Source organism: Dipodomys ordii, unplaced genomic scaffold (assembly GCF_000151885.1).
Source record: "Dipodomys ordii isolate 6190 unplaced genomic scaffold, Dord_2.0 Scaffold1, whole genome shotgun sequence".
NCBI classification, from domain to species: domain Eukaryota; kingdom Metazoa; phylum Chordata; class Mammalia; order Rodentia; family Heteromyidae; genus Dipodomys; species Dipodomys ordii.
Window position 1 is genome coordinate 26710013 of NW_012267217.1, and position 12786 is coordinate 26722798.

Below are 12786 nucleotides of genomic sequence, written 5' to 3' on the forward strand. Positions count from 1 at the left end.
GACATCACATTATCTGACCTTTTCCACTTGACTCCTACATATACTAGATACTGCAAATAAGGGAAACCATGGGACCTATGTTTCTTTGGGCCTGGCTTACTTCACTTAATATAATTTGTAAATCCTATTTAACTTATATTTACTGAAGGAATGGCCACAGTATTGCCCCACCTCAACAACAAGATAAGCTATGGTGTGAATTCTTCCAAATGCCAACCAATGCACAAGTTGCTAAGGCTCTGACATCATAGAACAGAGTCCAAACAACTGAGCTGGCTGTTCCTCTCTCCTTAGTATCTTACTTTGTCTTTTGTTGCATTCAGTGGTAAGTACAGCCTAGTGGGTAGATGATAAAGGAAAAACTCAGGAATGCAGAAATTAAAATTCAGATTTTTTAAAAAAAGTTTTTTTTCTGTAAGCCTAAAACAAATTTTTTGATCCTTTTCTCTCATTTCCCCATCCTTTAAACTGGAAGCTGTTACGAAGATTTGCTGAGCATTTATGAAATCCAGAAGAGGAAAAAGAGTAAACAAATTGTACAAAAACCAAGAGAAGTGTTTCATGTTGAAGAACAATCATGGTGTGTACTTGTGTTTACTAGAAAAAGCATAAAGGATTCCCAGAAGCTTAATCCTGAAAGTTAGTCACTATTAATCCCAGGTGAAGTCTTCTTCATACCTCTCCTCATATTCTTCTGCTGAAAACTCCCAGGGGTTGCCGTTGCTGTGGCAACCACTGCAAGCCTTGCTCATTTCTGCTAAAAAAAAAAAAAAAAACATATTCAAGTTGTCAGCTATCACCACCAGCTGACTCTAGCTCATCACATTAAGGTCACTGACATTGTCTTCTCAAAGCATGTTACCAATCGAACAGGCTGCAGTAGGAGAAAGTTGAGACAGAGTTGTTGGCTAGACAGGAAGCCAGTGGGGGTCTCAAGGGATGACAATGACCTTGGTCATCTCATTTTTAAAGCCCAGTTCTCAGTTATATGGCCAGAAGTTCTGCTTCAATGGTATATCTAGCAATAATTAGATACTGGACTACTAATTAACATGAATAAAAAATGAGTTCATGAAAGAACACACATACAAAAGCACAATGTCTAATATTTTACTTTGAAAAATATCACTAAAATTCCTGTGCCCATTTGTCAGTACCAATGGGAAGGTTGCTCAGAAATCTGGGGACTAAAGCCAGGAGAATCAATGAACCCATTACAGTCAATGCTATCATGAAATTCCACAATTCCACTTCAACTGTTCTAAGTTCTTGGCAGTGCATTTCCCTGAATGACCATCTTCCTTAAAACAGAGCAAAATGCAACTAACTCCAAGTAGTATGGCCATTCCTTTTTCAGTTGATAACGTGAATGCTTTCATTTCGCTTTCGGTATCCCTCAGACTTTTCAGAGAGTCAACAGTAACTTGGAAATATAAATGGTTACGAATCATAAGAGATATTTCAAGGCCACTAGGCAACTCGCCACAGTAATACAGGAGTCTGGGCCATTTTAATTTAAAAGTTAGAAAGGAACAGATGAGCCGTTGATGCTGGAGGATATAAGAACCCCCAGATGGCTGACATCTGCTGGAACAGATGGATGCCCAGTTATGATGTTGCAGCTCTCACCCCAGCTCCTAATCTCTACACCTGTAGCTGAATTTTTCCTGCTGGAGTAACACTCAAAGGTGGCAGGGGGAAGGGGAAGCATTTCAAACTCCTTTGGTGGGAAGAACCAACTCTAGGTAAGAATGCTACCTGAACTCAAACCTTAGCACAAGACCAAGTTTGCCAGGTCTTTTCCTACTCATGCATCTCCACTGGGCATACTCCAGACATGGATGATCTGGAACAGCTCTCATATTTAGAATTCATCATTCAATTGCTGGAGCTCCAAATTATCATCATCCAAAGAGTTAATCATCAATTGGTAACAAGAAGGGGAAGAAGAGGTAGACAAATGAAGAGGAGAAGAGGGGAAGAATGCAGTAAAAAAAATTAGTGTATATCCTACAAAATTAAGAAGAGTGAGGAAATAAATAGGTAGGGGAGGGATGGGGGAGAATGATGAAGGGGATGACACTGATCAAGACGCATTGCATTCATAAACTGCTTTGTGAAATGGCAACTCCTTTGTACATACTCCTTTGTACTACATAAAGGTAGTAAAAGATAAAATTATAATTAAAAAAAGAAATCCTATGAGGGCTCCTAACTTTAGTTTGAAACTTCATGAAGACATTTAAAATGCTATATGAGATAAGAACTAATTCCACCATTAGACTTGCTCTAGAATAGCACCATCCAACATTACACTTTTTGTCATGCCTTTCTTAATAATATTCCCAAGTGCTATCAAATTACTCTCCTAAAAGACTCCCAGGATTATATTTAGTGAGCAATGATTCTGAATGATCCTGTACTTTTTTAAAAGGCTTAAGCCAGATAATACATTTAGACTCTCTATAAACAACCTAAATATGGCCAAAGTAGACTAGACAATAAGCCTCATGGGGGCAGAGATATAGAGTATGTCCCATTTGTCCTATCTTCCAGGACCTAACATGGTGCCTGGCAAATAGCAAACCCATGATGACTGATGTCTTTACCAGCCTCAAATGTCAAGGTTATTTGCATGGTGCAGTTGCCAATCTTCTGGCTGTCTCTGTCTCCCCAAAGATGTCCAGGACAAGAGGCCATCATTGCCCTGGGCTGCTGAGTCATATTCCCATCAGGAAATTGTTTCTGCCTTAGCTAAATAGGTAAGCATTTTCTTTTTGCCCATTTCAGATAAAAAAAACCCTCAATTTAAAAAAGATTAAATGAATAGCTCAAGGTTATATGCAAACTCTGGCCCAGTTAGGAATAAAACCCAAGTGGTTCCTAACATTCAATTCTATGGTTACTTTTGCAGAGAAGCCTATCTTTACAATTTACAGATATTGTTCCCAAATTGCTTGCTGAAAATTCTGCTCAAATATTGAAGGTGAAACAGCTTCATTGTATCCAATAGAGAGAGTATGTATAAAAAGAAATCTTTCCCACATGAGGAATGAATCACTGTACAGAACATTTGTTCAGTTGTTTCATTATCAAATAAGAGCATTCCTCCTGGCTGCCACAAACTCCAAACGGCTTTGTTTTGTTACTAAACAATCCTTTTTAACACCGAGCCCAAAATAAGTCACAATGTTAACGCAAACATCTTGCAAGCCAAATTGAAGGACTGTGCCAAATTTATCAGAGTTTGTGAGGAATTGTGTCAGATCTGTCTATGCAAAATTTTCTATTAGATCACCAGTCAATAGAATACCAGCATCTGTTGATGTCCTGAAAGACATGAGTAATAATAGACAGCTTTAGAAAATTCATCTTTCTTCCATAGTTAGCAATGCATGACTCACTAGAACTCTCCAGACACTATATTGCACAAATGACTCAAAATTCTACCAAGGACAGGACACAATCAGTTCTCTCTTCCTGAGCCAGGATTTCTTATTTTGCTTATCACTGTTTTGTTAACTTACTTCAAAAACAGAAAACCTTGGTCCATTCTCCTCCTTCTTTCAAAAATACTGGTCTATGTAACTGGTCTAGATAACTGTTTGAGTGTTACAGGAACACAGATAAACTGTTGTAGGAAATGCTGAAAGCAGCAGGTTCTGGTGGCTCAGGCCTATAATCTTAGCTACTCAAGAGGCTGAGACCTGAGGATAGCAGTTTGAAGCTAGCTCAGGCAGAAAAGTCCCAATGAAACTCTTATTTCTAATTAATCACTTGAAAACCAGAAATGGAGCTGTGGCTCAAAATAATAGAGTGGTAGCCTTAAGTAAAAGAGCTAAGGGACAGGACCATGAGTTCAAGCCCCACCACTGACCAAAAAATGCTTAGTCATCAACTGGTCCAACTCCCACCATTTAGGGATGAGTTAAGCAGTAATATATATAATTTCCTTCTGGAATATTGACCAGTGAGTAGAGATGGCTGTAATATAAAAAATGTCATAATGTGTCATCTTTAGTAGCAAATGGTAGTATATCAAAGGTTCTATTAGAAATAGCTTCATTATTATTTTAAGGCTACCATGACAGAGATCCTGTTTCATACAGGCAAATATTCCTTTCAATTACTGTAGTAGCTTTCAAGTGAAAAAAAATCCACACTTAGTCTAGGCTCTTTCCTTTCCATTCCATTCCTTGCATACAATCTCCCCATGAATTTCCTAAAAGATCCTTCCAACTCTTAAATAATTATTAGCATGCTGGTGAAGAGCACAGGTCTGGGAATTAGCTCAGCTGGCTTTGTATTCTGGATCCACTAACTACTTCTTATGCCTCAGTTTTCTGATCTGTGACATAGACTCTGGAAGATATTTGTTTAACTTTTACATTTGGGCAAAAACATTAGTACAAAGAAAAATGAAATATTCGTAGTTAAGAGCATAAGAGAGACCTGAGACTGGTTCAGCCATTTAACTGTCTGCAAGACTACATTAGTTATCTAATTCTGTATAACCAGTCCCTCCCAAACTGTGTAGATTATAAGAGCAATAATCATTTTTCATCTTCCACAGTTTTGGGGAATGAGCCGACTGGGTGGTCCTGGCATAAGATCTCTCCTGAGGTGGCAATCAGATGTTGACTGGGACTGCGATGACTGGGGCTGGAAGGTCACTTTGCAGGTAGCTCACTCACATGGCAAGCTGGGACAGGTTTGCTAGCAGAGAGACTCAGTTCCTTTCCACATGGGCTTCTCCATAGAATGCTTTAGTGTTCTAATGACATGGTCACTAGCTCATCTCAAAGCAAATAACCCAAGGAAACAATGCCAAGGAAACAAGACAGAATCACATGCCTTTTTGAAGTTGCATGCCTTTAGAAGTTATGTGTATTTGCGTGATGCAGGCCTTTGTTTTTTTTTTTGGTCCGGTCGTAGGGCCTGAACTCTGGGCCTGGGCGCTGTCCCTCAGCTCTTCAGCTCAAGGCTAGCGCTCTACCACTTGAGCCACAGCACCACTTCCAGCTTTTTTCTTTTTGCTTATGTGATGCTGAGGAATCGAACCCAGGGCCTCAGGCATGCAAGGCAAACGCTCTACCACTGAGCCACCTTCCCAGCCCCGCCTTTAGAAGTTATACACTATTACCTCTCCCCTTTTCTACTGCTCATGCTGCCCAGGCCTTATTCAGTTACTAAAGGGCATTAACATGAAGAAATGAGTCTCATTGGTACCATTTTTGAAAAAGGCTACCATAAAGACTATAGACTAGTGTTTTTAAGTTCTTGGCATTTCTACTGTCCTTATTTCCCAATGCATATCAACAAAGATACTTACTTCATAGGGTTGTTGTAAGAACTCAGAAGGTAATACACATTAAGTACTTGGCACATAAGTATTAAAAATATTACCTGTTACTATTATAATCCACTAAGAATAAAATGTTTTCCAGAATCTTCCATGACAAAGAAGGTGTTATTTCTGGAAGGAGACAAAACTATAAATTCTACCCACCTTCCGCCATGTTCTTACTTCTTCCAATTGACTTGATTGCATCTCATGTACATTAGGCTTTGTCATGCAATTTTCTTTTGGAGAAAGGATTATTGAGCTTTTTATTTTTTTTAAGTCAGCCACTGCTACTGGCTATTATGTTATACAGTAGGAATTTTGGTAGAATTGCGTGTGGATTAGGTCGTATTGCTCTCTTATTAGAGGAACAGTGTGTAGCAAGCAGGGACATTAGACTGCAGAAGAGGCCCCATAGCCCCTAAAAACCCTAAGGTTCTGTATTACCCAGCATTCAAGGCTGCTGGGTAAATAGTAAACTCCTCTTCATCTCAAAGGTTTTATTCCCATGGTATTTATTCAAGTATTGACTTTGTTCATACACTGGTCTAAAAGCTGAGCATACAGCAGTGAAAAAGGATTGATAAAGTCTCATCTTTCTATGAGCTTATATTTTAGTGAAAGAAGAAAACTGGGAGAGAGCACGGGAAGGGATGTCACATTATCCAAAAAGAAATGTACTCTTTGCATGATTTATGTAACTGTAACCCCTTTGTTTTTAGCATTTCAAATAAAAAAGTTCATTTTTAAATTAGAATCAAAAAGGAAAAGGAAGAAAAAATATAGTTTGGGCAAATAAATGAGCACTGTTTTCAGGTGGTAAAAAATTTTGTAATAATAGTGAGACAGACACAATGATATGGTAAGGTCTGAGGAAGAGCTGATTTAACTACGATGGTCAAAGGCGTCTCTTAGGAAGGGCTGATATTTCAGCTGAGTTGTGAATGGTGAGAAGGAATCAGCTCATGCAGCAATACCTCATTCCAATGGAAATCTCACTGTTCGTTAAAATAGAAAAACATTTTTGAAAGATATTCAGAATAGACCAGTTTGTTTCGGTTATAGATCTTCATGGGGGATACTTTGTGGGAATTTCTCAACAGAGTCAAGATCTCTGGGGGCAAAAATCAGTAGAATAGATGATAGATGCTATAGCTGAAACCAGTGCTTCCACATTCGCTCACAGTCAACTCTGGATCTACAACACTCTGAAGCTATCATAGGAGATCTGGAAATTCAAATAAAGCCTCTATGAAAATAGAAGTCAGTATAATAAGGCCTAAGCTAACGCCAGGTGCAGGTGTCTCATGCCTATAATCCTAACTACAGCAGGAGGCTGAGATCACAGTTTAAGCCAGCTTGGGCAGGAAAGTCCATGAGACTCTTATCTCCAATAAACTACTCAGAAAAAGCTAGGAGTGGCACTGTGGCTCAAGTGATAGAGCACTAGCTTGGGAACAAAGAGGCTGAGGAATGGAGCCTAGGCCCTAAGTTAAAAAAAAAAGCCCCAACTCTAGATAAAGTAACACATATATACACTTGCCTACTTTCCCTAAAACCTTTTAACTCCCTCTTTTTATTGTCCAACTAATATACTAAGTGAAAAGAAATAAATGAAGCTCCAAAATCTTAAGAAGGCAAGGAGTGAGTTACAAAATAAAATCAAACTATGTTAAAGTTGGAAGAACTCTCAGACATTCCCCTTGTGCTCTTCATGAACCAACCAAGTACACTAGAGCTGCACAGAGCTTCTTTGCATACCACTGGAGAGAGGATATATTCTCTAACTGTTAATACAGTCTTAGATTCAAAAAGCAACAAAGGCATCTCCATCTTGATTTCAGGATATTCCCTCTTCTGGCAAGTAAGATGCCCTGATCTATAAGATGTACTATTGAGACCTATTATTTCTGAAATAAAAATGATAGCTTTAGCCAGGCACCAGTGGTTCACGGCTGTAATCCTAGCTACTCTGGATCTAGCTGAGATCTGAGGATCGAGGTTCAAAGCCAGCTCAGGCAGAAAAGGCTGTTAGACTCTAATCTCCAATAAACCACTCAGAAAACTGGAAGTGGCACTGTGGCTCAAGTGGTAGAGTGCTAGCCTTGAGTTGAAGAGCTGAGGGACAGCGCCCAGGTCCAGAGTTCAAGCCCATGACTGACAAAAAATAAAAAATGATAGCTTGCCTGCCTTCCTTTCTTCCTTCCTTCCTTCCTTCTTTCCTTCCTTCCTTCCTTCCTTCCTTCTTTGCTTCATTTTACAAATATATTTTTTCTAAATAATGCTGAAGATATACAAATAAGCAGAATGGATACCTTACCTGTTTGAAAGAGCTGAGAAAGTAGGAGGAAACTAACAAGTCTTCAAAACAGAAGTGCTTTGCTGGAGGAAATATTGGGCACTGTGGGATTATTTGAGGAACAACACCTAACCTGGTAGAGGGGAGGGTGGGAATGAGGGAAAGCTCCCTAAGGATATTACATTTAAGCAAAAGACATAAAAGGATGGGGCATGACCAGAACATTCCAGGCAAACAGACTCACATTTTAAAAGGCCAAGTGAAAAGCAAGTCCATAACACTTTTCAAGGACTGAAAGTGGCTTCATGAGGCTGAGGTATGAGATACATAATCACAAAGTATACCTCAGCTTTGCAAAGCCAATTTTGTATTTACAGAAAGGTATCAGTGACTTGGACAAGTATAATGAGAGTGAGGAAGGAAGAATCAAAAAGACATTAAGGGATAGTACTGACATGCCTAGCAAGGAACTGAACACTGGGTAGGGCTCAAAATCAGGGAAGCTGCTCAAGCTTCTGATATGTGGAATGAGTTGACTGAGGAGTATATTCACTAATCTAGGAAACCTATGGGAAGAGAAATGCTTTGTTTTGTTTAGGCTGGGTGTAGAGATGAATTTGGTTTTTGGACACACTGTGTTAGAGTTGCCTGTGAAATGGACAGCTTTACATAGAGGGTATCCAGGAAGCAATTGGATTTAAGAGTGGGGAGCTTAAGACAGAACAGTGTAGAAATGCAGATTCATGAATCATTAGCATACAGCTGAGGATAAATCCAGTTACCTCCTGTCTTCAGATGACAAGTAGTGTATAAAACACAAATATATAAAGTAACTTGTCTAGGGCTATACTAGTAGGTGCATAGCAGGGATTTAGATCTAGTCTTTCTGATTCCCATGCCTTTGCCCTTCCCATAGGGACTTTCAGGAGTAACTATTTGCTCTAACAAGGAAGTATAACAAAGTGTTGTCCTTCCTACTATTCTTTCCATGGCACATTTCAATTTAGAATAGAGATATACAACTATGAATTGAGTATATGGCTATATACATTTTGCAGCCTGTAAAACCACCAAATGTGCCTGCCAACAGGCGACCCATCAAACACTTATGTTTGACTTTTAGCTGCATCGAAAACAAGAAATCCCTAAACTGAGAGGTATCTAGAGAATAAGCCTGTGGTTTCTGTAACCTACTCAAGAGAGTACAAGCTACATGCATGGTCTGTCCTTGTTTCCTAGGCATCTAGCTGTTATCTATGCTACTCAAGAAGTCAGTATGTCCTACTGCCCCGAGTTTGGGAATCCAACCAGTCATTTGTGCAGCAATAAAATGGAAGTAGTGACTTCTTCGATTGCTGAGCAAGTCAATTAAATGCTTTTAAAATTGCTCCGTATTGAATACCAAACAAGGACCAGAAAAGACCTAAGAGGAAAATAATCACTTCAGCTGCTTTATTGGATAGTCTTTAGGGCATAATAGAAAATGATGGAAGGGGCCAGATGCTGGTGCTCAGACCTGTAATCCTTGCTACTCAGGAGGCTGAGATCTGAGAATCACTGTTTGAAGCCAGCCCAGGCAGGGAAGTCCGTGAGACTCTTATTTCCATTTAACCACCCCCAAACCAGAAGTGGAGCTGTGACTCAAAGTGGCAGAATGCAGCCTTGAGCAAAAAACTCAGGGACATCTCTCAGACCCTGAGTTCAAAAAGAGACAATGATGGAAGATCCAGAGCTATAGATGTAAACTCTACGGTACCACCAGGGATTTTCCATGATATGGGAGTTGGCCCAACTGTTCAGCTTTTATTCATCATGAATTTGAACTCAAGGACTTGTATCCTAGAAATTCTATTTCCTCCATACTTCTTGAATCCACCCATGTTCCTTCATCTCTATTACAATACATTTTGTGTGTGTATGTATGTCGGTACTGGGGCTTGAATTCAGGACCTGCATGCTGTCAAGGCTGGCTTTCTACCACTTGAGTCACAGTGCCATTTCCAGCTTTTACTGGTTAATTGGAGATAGGAATTTCATGGGCTTTCATGTCTGGGCTGGCAATCTTCAGATCTTAGCCTCATGAGTAGCTAGGATTTTAGGCATGAACCACTGGCCATCTGGCCACAAAATATTTTTGAGCAAATCACCAGTATTTTTTACCTGGCTAATAACATGACCTTCTAGTTGGTTTCCAGAGTCTTCTTTTGCCCATCTAGCGTTCTAGTTTTTTAACCTCACAATATATGTGATGTGATTTTTCAGAACTTGAGTCTGGCCCTCTAGTAATTCTCAGAACCATAGTCCTTGGATTTCTAAATCTGCTTGTGTCTCCAGCTTCTCTGATTTTCTTTCTGTCTACACTATGCCCACTCATGCCACAAGGCCCATACACTTTCTGTTTTCTCTGCATAATATGCTCTTCCTCTCCTGCCCTGTTCTCTGTACTGCAGAACACATCTCAAATGTCCCTCCTCCTGAAAAGCCTTTCCTGCCTATCTTCTCCAGCTGCCAAAAGTAGGTATGTGGACCTCTCCTTCACAGTACTTCTCCCACTTTATTATATTACCATATATTTATATTAGTTGATCCATGTCTCTCTCTCCCCCATTAAACTAAGTGTTCTATGAAGAAAGAGGTCATGGATGATTTGCTCACCAGTTTTTATACCAAATTTATAGCAATGTATGGACATAGTAGGAGACACGTCATAGATATGTGTTCACTGAGTGAATGAATTGATATTTTCTGCCCTCATATTTCCTAGGTAAAGGAGATTCTCTACTGTACTCCCTTCTTCTCTCTGATGATGTTGACTAAGGTTTTCTGAAAATGAAAGTGAGAAGTTTAAATAAACTTTGCCTGATCCTGCTTGCATAACAACTATGATTCTATGTTCAGGTGCTGCCTCTTTTCCTCCTCCTCCTTTTCCTTCTCATATTAATAAGTACAAAAACTGGCAGAGAGACTAGAAGTGGGTGTGGATAAGGTTAAGGGAGGTTTATGTTTTGACTCTATAGTAGATATAACTAATTTGTACATCCTTCTTTCACCCCACACACCACTACGTTAAAGAAATTGGAACCAAATTAGACATTGATAAATGTAATGCTCACAGGTTTTAATGAAAACTTTTCAAAGTGCTTTCTTGCTTTCTCATTCAGTCAATTTATATTAAAGCTCTCACTGAAAATGACTTACACTATGTGTTAAACAAAAACTTTGAAAAAAATCTTTTTATCGCTGACATTACCATGAAAAGCAAAGATGAGGTTGGGTGACACAGAGCTAGGGAACATTCTGTACAAATACAAATACATTGTCCTTCATTACATCTGGCTCTATTGAGCAAACTTGTAAACATCCTTGTTCCACTGTATTGAATTCCACTGACAAAGACACAGGGGTGAAGATGAGTAAGAAATGGAAGGAACATTAGAGTAAGTGAAAAGAAGTCAGAATTCTAGTTTTTGGTCCCACAATTGACAAAGAATTTAGTCTAAGCCCAAATATCAGGACTAAAAATAATCAAGATTTGGTTCAATAGAACAGACTAAGATATATTCCCATTCAGAGACATTCCATAAATTAACAACAAAGAAAATTAAAGGAAGAGACACATCTCAATAGTAGTAGACGAAGACTTAGAAATGGCTTCACATTGAGCCCAGTATTTATGTTAAAAGCCATAGCAGAGAAGGGAGTTGGAGAAGAGGAGAGCAGGAAAGCTACAAGCCCAGAGTCAGGAGGTATGAGACCAAAAGTAGGTTTAGGATAAGAACAGGCATAGTTAATTAAATATCCACTATTGAAACAATAGTGATCCATTAACCCCACATATAAAAAAGAAAGATGTATGAACAACAAAACAAACTACCACTTTATTCATAAATTTAAATGGAAACTAAGAATCGCATTTAACCAAGGGAAAAAACCTCATAGAAAATAAGAGCATAATAAGAAAATTTTAAAGAAACTGAGAACAAAAAGTTAAGAAATATGGAAATTAATCTAGAAAAGTTAAGGTGCATCTCATTGTAAAGTAGTATACAAGAGTTTCGACAATTAAAGATGTAATTCAAGAAAACTTCCTGGAGCTGAAGAAAGCTTGGAACTTTCCCACTGAGTGTCCAAATGAATGAGACTTATGAAAACACAAAGGTGTAAAAACAACAATAAAATAGCTAGATTGTTCAGAGGAAAGAAACAGAAACTCTATCCAATTCCAATCCCAACCCAACCTCCAAAAGAATCAGATACACATTGGGGTATTTTTATTTATTAGTTGGTTGTCTGGTTAATTAGTAGGGATTTCTTGTGGTTTATTTATTTACTTACTTACTTATTGCAGTACTGAGCCTCATACTTGTCCATCTGGAGCTCTTCTATGTGTTTGGGGTGGGTATTTTGGTTTTGACTTGGGTTGTTTGTTTTTGCAGTACTAGGCTTCCTACTTGCTCAACTGGAATTTACTACATGAGACACAACTCCAACATGACTTTTTGCTTGTTAGTTTGGAGATGGAGTCTCACAGATTTTTCTGCCCCAATTGGCCTCAAACATAGAGCCCCTAGACATCCTCTGAAGTAGCTAGGATTATAGGCATGAGCCACCAGCACCCAGCCTACATTGTATTTTTCAACAGCAACCTTAGAAACTAGAATTCAATGCAGAATTGCCTTTAAAGGAATGAACATTTATTTCAAAGTTATAATTATACGTTTTGCCAAATTTTCAAACCATAGTTTGTGATAGCAGATTTTCAGATTTGTTAAGACTCAGAAAACATACCCCATCCACTTTTCTGTGAAAACTGCTGGAAATTTCTTGTAAGTTGCTAACACAACATACAAGAATAAGGAAGATATGTGATACATAGATCAGAAGACCTAACACAGGAATGAGGTATAGAAGAAATCTCAATGTTTAGATGCCCAGAATGTCTCTAGAGCAATGGGTATAAACTTCATGAACAGTCAGAGGAGTCTAAGAAAAATACATTCAACAAGAAAGTGGACTTACATATATCCTTTCCTTGATAATACATATATATGTATGTGTGTATACAATTCCTTAAAATTCAAATTCTTTTTTATAAGATTTTTATTGTGGGGCTGGGAAGGTGGCTCAGTGGTAGAGTGCTTGC

At 38.7% G+C, this 12786-nt stretch overlaps 1 pseudogene; it reads right to left on the reverse strand.

Moving 5' to 3' along the window:
* The window catches only part of LOC105982100, a 10973-nt pseudogene extending 8273 nt beyond the window's left edge, over positions 1-2700 (reverse strand).
* Between the last annotated feature and the right edge of the window lie 10086 nt (positions 2701-12786).